Genomic DNA, 11,025 nt, shown 5'->3' with positions numbered 1-11,025 from the left:
CAAAGGCACTCAAGGATGTGTAATGAGCCTCTTTGTCCATGAGTTGGTGCTGTGACTTTTTTGTAGCTCACCCCTTGAAATTGCTTTCACTTTCAAATTGCTTCCATTTTTTTTCTTGTGTGATTTGCTGGCTCCCTGCTTCCACAGCTGAATGGCAGGGCATGGGCATAGGGTAGGTGGGTGAACCTGGGCTGGGGGCGCAGTGCTGGACTGTCCCGCTCCTCTGTGGGACCATCCAAGGACCTGGCTTAATTCATTAGAAAACCTAGTGTGTGTAAACATAGATGCAATGTTCCAAGATTTAATTCATTTGAAAACCAAGTGCGTGTAGACACAGATGTGGCGCTCCAAAATAAACAAGTTAAAAATTTTATAATGTAAGCCTATTTAATTTAATGAGGATTAAAACATTAACAAAAGTTAAGCCATCTTAACTGTCAGAAAGTTAGTATATGTGTACACACCCCAATTTGTACTAAGAAAATTACTAAGAAAATTAAAACCGAATATACTTGGATATAGGTTCTATTAAGTCAACCTTTAAGGTACCCCTTCACTCTCTGACACTTCCTTAAGGGGGAAAACAAACAAACAAATAAACAAATACGTTCTGATGAAAAATTCTGAATTCTTAGTCTAGAACAACATTTCAAACCATTTAAATCACTCAGGAACCTTAGTTTCAATTACTTTCAATAGGATGTAGGATCTCAAGCAATTTAGGTGCTTTTAAAAGTTGTGCCAGAGTTGAAAGCAGACTGAATTCATAATGCAGTTGCCATGTCAGGTCTTACTACCTCACTAATGTGATTTTGCCATATGACTAGTAAACCTACACCTTGAAATTGCAGATGCAAAACTTGAAGTAGAATTGTGTTTGAGCCCCCGTTTTTTTTTTTAATCCTAAAATGGATTCAGAAAGACTTTTTGGCTGCTGTTCCATAACAATAGTTTTCAGTATCATTCACTTCAACTTACAGCTATGTCTTATTCAAACAAGTAGGAAGACTATTAATATACAAAGCAAACACTGTAAGGCCCAGTATGGATCTTTGTAAAACTTCCCTGGGAATGAATAAATATTCAAAGTAAATATTTGCTAGCTTGATAATTTCATATCTAACTTACATGATGTGAAAACAAGTCTACTAGGAACTAAATTGACATCACCAAAATATTTCATGCACTTCTTTTTATACATTTCAGATGCTAATGACTTTTGATCACTGTGGGGATAGATTTTAGTCAGTGATCACTATGGGGATAGATTTGAGTCAGTGACTAAAAGGTTAAATGTTCTATGCCTGTCTCCTGACTTATTTATTCCCCTATTTCTCAAAGTTAATTATGAGTCATCTCAAAAAGCTGTTGTCCCTGCCTAGTTAAGATTCATGTCAATAGACTTGAAGTTGCTTCATGACCTTGTTCACTGTTGATCCTATGTCACATCAAAGTTTTGGCAGGGGATAAATGTCAAGGACGCTTTCATCTTGTAAACCCGGCTCTACTGACTGCAGCCTTATGTCACCATGCACTATTTGTTCCCTGTGTTCTTTACTATTTATACTTAGGTATAATATAAAGCTATTTTCTGTAGAAATGCCACATTCTACTTTCTGACAAACTTAGTATCCCATAGCATGGACTATATACTTCATGCTTGCAATACCTGCTTTGCATCAAAAGCTCACTAACCCAGGTTGATTTTAGTGGATTCCAATCTATCAAGATCCTGAAGCAAAACAAATAGGTGAATGACTGCTTACATTAACTAAGCAGCAGTTGCTTGCATGAGTCTAATCTGCAGAAAGAAGAACTACCCTACCTCCAAGCCACTATTGCTGAGTTCCCTCATTTGAAATAAGGACAAATGTTTCAATAGTTTCCTGAGGGAAGAATTGTCAAGACATGAGGAAAACTTCATTATAAGGGTCAGTTCCAGCAAAACTGGGGCCACTTGCCTCAGTTTCATGTGTCACATCAGCTAGGGTGAAAGATTCAGACATACTTGGCTAGTAAGGACATCAGGACATGGAATCTCTCTCCCAGTGTCTCTGTGTTTGTGAAGGTATTTAGAAGGGCCAACAGTGAAAGACAGTTGCCATGCTTCAAGAGAACTTCAAGCTGTTATTAAAGAAACATCAATGAACACAAGCTGGCTTATAATCACAAGGCTCCAAAAGTGGGTTCAGAAGCAGTCAACTGAAAATTAGTATTTCAACTCCTCCCTTATGGGATGAGATTCCTAGGAACCTGGAGTAAGTTTGCCTGTGTTGCCCAAACTACCTTTATTTATTGCTTATTGAAAACAAAAGTATTATGGGAACCTGAGAATTTACATTACAAAAGCTACTGTACAAAGCCATAAAATGGCCAGAAATTTCTATGGGGTTCTGGTGATTCATGAAATGCTGTTGGTGGGGACAGGGGTTGGCTGGAGGTGATTTAAGAAGCTAGCTTTGGGATATGCATTATCTTTTGGATACCAGGCTTTAGAGGTTCAATGATCCCAGTAGCCAGGGCTAGCCAAGTAAGCAGGAAGGCTGAATTCTGGACAGACTGGCATGTCTCTCAGGAGGGCTAGGGTGTAGCCAGATGAGAGGGTAATAAACTTTACTTGTTTTACAAGTAAAATTAAAAAACAACAACTTGTACAATTCTTTCCATCTATATAATCAATCCTTTTACTGTTTTGTCTCCTTACTGATTTCTGTCAAAAGAGTGATTTCTGCTTAAGTGATAGTCTGGGCTAGCTCTTTCTATGGAAATGGGGAGTGGCAGGGTGCTTAGTGCACCTGCCATCTTAATGACAGCCTGAAATGGCTAAATGAGGGACCAGGGAGTTTCAGATCCCAGAGGGGGCTGAGCATGTTGAGTGAACATCAGTGAGTGATGACACCTGCAAAGCATGGGGCATGGTGTAGGGGTAGATGGAGCCACTCAACTAGCCCATAAGGCAATGGCCACAGACATCTAATAAGAGCAGATTGGGAAACTCTGGGGTAGCTTCCCTTATTTAAAGGGAAACACAAATGTATTTGCCCTTATATAAAAGCACATACATCAATGACATGTGAATGAAGGAGTGACTACCCACAGAGATCACAGTGGGTAAGAGTTGAAGGGACTCCAGGAGCTTCATGACCACCCCTGCAGGGCATCCAGCCACAGGGGGCCTATAATTTTTTTCACAACCCAATGGGGAGGCCACCTAGGAATGACAGAATTTCCAATACTACTGCTGTGGAGTGCAGTATAAGGAGTTATCCCAAGGCAACCTCAGTCTGTCCCTTGGGGCAACTGCCAGCACAGTGGGGAAAAATTCAAGGCTCTGGGGGTTCCTTGTCAATATATTTGTCAAAACATGCTTGAAAAGGTCATTGAAAATATGCTAAGTTATGACACACTCTGATTGATATGTTGTTTGAGTAAAAGACATAAAAGCTTCAGATATTTTGTGAGAGGTATCCACAATGGGCCAGATCCTAAGCTGGTGTGAATCTGTGAAGTTCAGTAAAAATCAGTTGTGTGTGCTTTGTAGGAAAAAAATCTCTAGTTTTATGGAGAAGAAGACATTGCTTTTTGTCTTCATTTAAAAATAATTTATTGGAACAACACTGATTAACATCAGCCAAGGGTCTGGGCCTTAGAGTTAATAAAAGGGTTACAATTAATTCTTTTTTCCCCTCATTTTGGCTACAATGCTTATTACCTAACGTCTTTGAGGCAGTCAATGGAGCTTCACTAATTTACTCAAACTGAGAATTTGGCCTGTATGCTTTGCGATGCAGAAGGGGGCAATGAGATTTGCAGGTATTCCCTTTAATATGCAAGGCCTCCCCACATACACAGTTGATCTAAATCCTCTACAATAGCTGAGCTTTCTTCGTCAATTAAGATTTCTCCTAAAATGTGTTCTATTGTTTATTGCTCAAGACAGTAATTTCCCTACGAAGAACATCTGATTTGTTTATGTTCCCAACCCAAGGAGTGCCTTCATGGTCAGAATACAGTACAAGGACATAAATGCCCATGTAACATCTTTATTTTTTATTACTTGCTTTTGGCACACCTAATTCTTACAGTAAAATGTTCACATACTATTACATAGGGAAGAAAAGTTACATTCCTACTGTTGTGGTTTCCCTTTGTAATAAACTATACATTTCAGTTTCTATAATCTTTATCTTTCAGGATCACAATCTTCTAGCCATAAAATTTTGGGACTTTCTTAATCATTTTTTAAACTTTTTAAAGAAAACAAGTAAAGGGATAGATAAAACAAATGGTTAGATCAAGCAATAGATTCATCTTAATTGATAACATCGCTTTTCTAATGAGTATCAGTATAACAATTGACTGGATTTTGGGTCTTAGCTATCGGGTAATTAATGGACACAATTTTTGTTTTGTGGTGGGTCCAGTATACAGCTCGGCATATTTTGCATTATATAAATAAGCACCTGGCAATCCCCTCAAAGGTTATAGAATATAGCTATCATCTAAGGACATATCTAAACACACTGGAAAATAGAGCAAGTATTTAAAACAGAAAGTTTTATTTTTTCATTTAGTGTATTTTAGCACAATTCTATGGCAGAAGCCAAAATGGTTCTTTTTGTAGTGTACTTCCCATGCTTTCTAGTTTTACTTTCTTTATTGATCTAGTCTGTAATGCAAATCAATGGTGACTATTTAGGGTGGATTTAGCAGAATTAGCCTTAACGGCTGCTTTATTTATATACAATTAGTTTAAATGGAGAAGAAAATGAGGTGGGCTAAATATGGGAATATTTTCCAGTCCATTTACTAGTGCTTCTCTTCCCTAGGGTTCTTCAGTGAGGACAATGCCTATTTCATTATTATGAAGACTATTGATTTCTTTGGATTTTGCTCCCCAAATCCCTACCATGGTCCAAGTGCAATCACATGCAGCTCCATGGAAAATATGACCTTCATGTAAAGTGTTGGTATTGCCTTTTTAGTTAACTGGTGCTGCATGGCATGAATACAGCTTGTTTTATTTTATTTAATGTTTGCTTTTTGAAATCCGCATTCAATTTTAACAATACATCATCTTTATATTTCTTCTTTTCTCTTACTTAAGCAAACAACTTATACAATGCAGAATTTTTGTGGAAGTTATTTGACATGGTAATAAATATTGTTGTGGATAAATAATCCTTCTGTACATAAAGAATGTGGGAAATACATGCAACACGTCATAGTTAGCCATCATGTAGTATGTCTAAACTAATATTCTAAAAAAAAGTCTGGTTTTAGGGATAATTATAGATAATTCGCATAAGTCTTTAAGAACATACAAGTGATTAACTAATTGTAACTAATGTATTACAACCACCACTCTTGTTTTCAGCAGTACCGAATTCTGCAAGGTTTGTTCACAGCTAGTGACAAACAAAGCTTGCAGCTCATTTGTTTCCAATGGACACTCACTACAACTGTGGCTTGTGGAATAAATACTCCAAAAATATATTTTTGTAATAGAACATAGCTCACAGGGATGCTGAGAGTACAAAATGAATTGTCCTAAGTGCACAGGGTTAAGGAAGAAACAATTATTTTAGCCATGGACAAAAGTAGAACTATAAGCAACATGAAAACATTAAACAACCACTACAAGTGTCTGGAATATAAATACCTTACTATGAAACAAAGGACCAACTGCCGTTATCAACAGTTAACAAACCATATAGTTCAGTAAAAAAACCTGAAGCTTTCCAATCAAGGTTTTGATGAAAGCAATAACATTCTAAAGACACCACCTAGATTTTATGATTTACCCAACAGATAAAAACAAAAAGCAAACAAAAAAAAAAGACTGCCTGCTAAGACCAGTAATCACAGAGTGAAGATCAAGTAACATTTCCTGCATTCAAAATAGCTGAACTACTCTGAAGACCCATCACAGAGGAAAAAAATGACAAGCAATACAAAACACTCAAAAATCTCTGGAAATTATATAAATTCAATGGCAACTGAGAAGGATGAGCTTACATTTTAGATAGTTTGTGTTTGGTACAATGAAGTTTTTAAAAGGTAATTTAAACAATGGAGCTACATCTTATAAAAGAAAACAAAAGATATATTTTCATTGGGCTACAATATCACTAGTTATGACTTGCTTCAGCTTAATAAAGTTTTACTGATGTATAAAACAGAAACAATGATATGGAGAATGTAATACATTCTACCTGTTAACAATAATTATTGAAACACTGGACTTCACTGACCAAGAAGGAAAGTATATGTTTTCTAACTTTAGAAATATACCGTATTTACTCAAATATAAGATGACCTTGAATACAAGATGATCCCCCGATAACTTGATTCTATATATGGAAAATTTATAAATTTGTTATAATTTTCCAGGTATAGAATCTAAGTATTGGAAGGTTGTGTTGAATACCACTCCCCTCACTGTTATAGTATGGAAAGCAGTGGCTAGGGAAAGGGGGCCAGGTTGGCCCCCTGTCCTCTACTCCACTCACTTTTTTCCCCCTGAAGATTTCCTAACCCCCTGCCATCTGCATCCCCACTGCCAGCTTCCCACAGTCTCAGCATCTCCATCCATAGTCTCTGACCCTTCCCACCCAGCCCCACCAGTCCCTGCTTCTTCTCTCCCTTCCCCCACCCCCACAGCCCACTTAACTGTCAGATGGATTAACTACTTAGGCTGCTCCATCCCAGAGCACAGCACACGCAGCAGTATTGGTGCTGCTGACTAGCTGGGCAGGGGAAGGAGTTTCCATGTGTTTCCTGCTCAGGAGAGATCCCAGGCTCAGGGCCATAGTCAGAGCTACAGCAGATGTTTGCTCCCCCACCCCACTTTGTATATGACTATAAGAGGAGAGGCTTTCTGCCCCCATGCTAACTGGGGAAAAGAACCCTATTCTATATTCAAGTAAATAAATAGTCAATAGTATTTTTATCAAAATGTCAAGGGATATAAGCAGTTATTGCAGCAATATTACACACAAAGTTCCACTTTAAAGGGACATTATTTAGGTTGCAAATCAAGCACTCAAAAGTCAGGAGGTGCTAGATTTACAGGTACCCAAGCAATTTTAATTCTGTTGGCTGTGTATCCTGGGCAATGAAGGAGGCAGGATCCTGTGAAAAGACTATGTATACATTTAATTAAAGTCTGTTCAATAATGCATATGCACAAGGAGCTTTGAAGAGTAAATAATGCTCTCTTAACATTGTTTTTTACATGCAATTTTTTAGGATAAAATGTAAAACAAGCTCCATTATGTGCAACTATAGCAATCAGCTCATCATGCGTCATGAATCTCAACCTTCACCACTGGTGCATAGAGTGCTATCAGTTGGACTCCCAGAGGGAAGGATGGACTAATGGTTCACTAACAGTCAAAGTGAGAAGCCCCGCCAAATACTGTCTTCCTCTCTTAAGAACTAAGTAAGTTTCTACTGTACATGATTTCTTCCCAAGCAGGAATGGGTCCATATGGTGATAAGAAGAATTTGGTTCATTTTTTCCTGTAGATGCTAGGGAACTGGGAAGCAAACTGACCCTCCTCAAAAGTACAGCTACTCCAGCAGGTCCCAGTACACCCTGTATTACTGTCATTACAGCAGTGTTGGTGAGAGCCTACCCTTAGAACATTGTTCAGATATTTTGGTAGTTATTCTGTAACTGAAGTAAATGAGAAAATAGAGACTCATTTCTGATGAAGTGCTGAATTGGAATCAACTAACTCTGCAAGGGATCCAACATTCACTTTTTCAGACTCTAACTTCCCTGTATTCCCCTCTTATGATCATCTATCTCATATTCCTCACTCTGCCAGGTTTTTATTATATACTAGATCAAGATTAATATGTTCCATACATCAGAGTATTAGGAATTCTATTGAATCCAACTCTTATTGAATGTGTGCCCAAGAATTTTGGAAATTGGAAAAATGAATGTAGTTTTCATTTGTGGTATTTCAAATGAAGCTATTTTTCCCCATTAACTCTCCTTACTAAGCAAATCATAGATTAGTTCAATCCTACCTTGTATGAGTAGAAAGGAAACTGTTGCAGTTACAGTCTGACATCTATTCTGCAAGAAGTCACAAGAACATAACTTTCAGGCTGCAGGGTAACCTAGTGCCATTCAGAAAATGGCATCAAGCCCAGTAAGCACTTAAGGTCCAATCCAGCACCACTAAATTCCAAGGCAAAGCTCCTACTTACTTTAATGATACAGGATCAAGCCCTAGAATGCAACTTTGTGTATGCAAGGCCAGTGTTTACATTTAAAACAGGAGTCCTTGCTAAACGAGCCATGCATTTTGCCCTTGTAGCTTATATAAATTTATTTTACTGTGTCGATGTGATTGATTCGATCATTGGTGCATTAAAATGCTTGACAATACCTCCAGTGTCTTCGTATTTTTCCAGACAAAAACAGATTTTGATGTTGCTAGGCCTGCAAACTAAGCCAAAAATAAACCATCTATCAATGGATATGGCAAGTATTTTGTACAAGGCAATAAAAGGCTTTCATGTTCAGTTAAAAGTAAAAAATAAAGTTATTTGTACATGAAAAGGAGGCTCTTTCAAATTATATTTTACCCATATCAGAGTGTAAAAGTATATTTTATCCATATCAGAGTGTAAAAATGGGTGGGAAGGCAGAGGGGGCCAAGGAAGAAATTTTGAAAGATTTGCGCCACAGTGAGATCAGCCAAAATAATCAGTTAATGAGACCACTGAAACTTTTTTTTACTTGATCTGTGACAAATAATACTTTGCATCACATTTCTCACTATTTCCAAGAACTGACTACCACATTTTTTTCCTTTCCTTAAGTGAAAAGTGAAGGTATACTAATATCTGTGGTTTTAATTACCTTTCATGTGAAGCTTATGGATAAAAATGGGTGACTGCTTCTGCAAGGTGGATAGAAATATGGTGTAGCCACTAATCTGCTCCACAGAAATAGTATTTTTTTCACTTGTTAAAAGTATTAAAATGCTATTTATGAATTAAGTTGTACCTTATTGTGAAAACCCAGGGTTTTCACTTGGATAATTTAGGTAGTTTTCTGTGATCCTGGTTCTATCTTCAAAGTGTAATACCCTAGTGTTCTACCCTATGCACTTAAACTAAAATGTATACATGACAAAATATTTCCATTTTGCATTTAATACAAGGGTATTTACTTTTCTAAAAGTCTTTTGAAAGTGGTTAACCTTGAATGTATGGGTCCAGGATTTTTTAATAGTTCTTTCATAATAAAACATTTCAGATTCAAATGATTTATTTCCTTTTAAAAATAAAGGAGTTGTTTCTGATCTTGTCCAAGTTCCTATATGTCACTCTACTGGTGTAAAGGGGCTATAAGGGGGCTAGTATAAACCTGGGAGAAATAATAGAATCCTAGAATCATAGAAAAATTGGGTTGGAAGGGACCTCAGGATGTCATATAAATTACTGGTGCAGGAATAGTATAGGATATAATTAGCCTTCACCTGGAAAAGAGGATGGCAAGGGAGGAGCGGCACAGATTAGGAACAGGAGGGGCATACTCCATGATGTGGTAGACTCAGGGTTTGCCCAGGCCACCGATTCTGCTTGTTATGCCTCTGCATCAAGTCATGTTTTGACAATGCTCTCTTTGAAAGATTGAGTAGATAACATTTCTCCTTACTAGAAAGGTATTTTAGGTGTAGAATCTTTCTGTTTTACAATTCCAATTTCTCAGATTCTTTGTGATCTGCATCCCATATCTTTTGAGCATCTCTGCATAGTAGTGCTCTCAGGCTACTGACACAGACAAGGTAAGGCACAATCTTCCCTACATACTTCACCATTACAAGGAATCTCTGTACATCTTTATATGTTAACATCTCGCCTAAGTACGTTATTTATGCTATAACAAATTTGGTGTTTTGTTTGCTTAGCATTAGGCCAGCAGCTTGGTTTACTTGCCAAGCTTTTCAGGAAATTCTGCTCATGATCTTCAACTGTTTCCTTTCCATAGCTTAAAATGGTTTCAATATACACATTAGTACTCACATGTATTACTACTACTACTTCCCTGAGTAACACCACAGGTGCTGAGCATACATCCTAAAAAGCAGCCTGAGGAAATAGTGTCCCCCAAAGAAGGTACTGAATGTGCTTAAGTGCTTAGTTTTTCTAAGGACACCTGCAGGACCCTAGTGACAGATTCATCAAACATGGACATATATTTTGGCCTCTCTTTCAAAATTTATTTTCTTCTAGGAGGTGAAAATGTATTGACATAGTTATTTAGTTCCATGGGTGACCACAAAAGCAAGGTGTTCCATCACCCCTGCCCCCCTGGTTATGAGGAGAGACCGAGGGATGTGGGCCTATTTCGTTTGGAAAAGAGAAGATTATCCCCCATCACTTGTGGATGAACAGATGCCATGTATGCCATATAGAAGAGAAGACTGAGGGGAGATTTAGTAGAGCCTTCAACTGCTTCAAGGGCGATTCCGGAGAGGATAAAACTAGACTGTTCTCAGTGGTGGCAAATAGCAGAATAAGGAACAATGGTCTCAAGTTGCAGCAAGCGAAGACTTCTGGACTTCCGGAAGGCTTTCAACACTGTCTCTCACCCCGTTCTCATTAAGAAACTGGGGGGCTGTGGTGTAGACACCCACACAGTCAAATGGGTCGCCAGCTGGCTGGAGGGCCGCACCCAGAGGGTGGTAGTGGATGGGTCCTTCTCAACCGTGGAAGGACGTGGGCAGTGGGGTTCCGCAGGGCTCGGTCCTCGGGCCCGCACTGTTCAACATCTTCATCAGTGATTTGGATGAGGGGGTAAAAAGCACCCTGTTCAAATTTGCTGGTGACACTAAGATGTGGGGGGACGTGGGCACACTAGAAGGAAGCAACAGGCTACAATCAGACCTAGACAGGTTACAAGGGTGGGCGGATGAGAATAGGATGGGATTCAACACAGACAAGTGCAAGGTGATGCACCTGGGGAGGAACAACCGGCACCATACCTACAGGTTG

The sequence above is a fragment of the Gavialis gangeticus genome, unplaced genomic scaffold (genome assembly GCF_001723915.1).
Source record: "Gavialis gangeticus isolate Ggan-Ray unplaced genomic scaffold, GavGan_comp1, whole genome shotgun sequence".
In the NCBI taxonomy this organism is placed as follows: domain Eukaryota; kingdom Metazoa; phylum Chordata; order Crocodylia; family Gavialidae; genus Gavialis; species Gavialis gangeticus.
The sequence above is the reverse complement of the archived record's forward strand: the minus strand, read 5'-3'. Positions refer to the sequence as shown.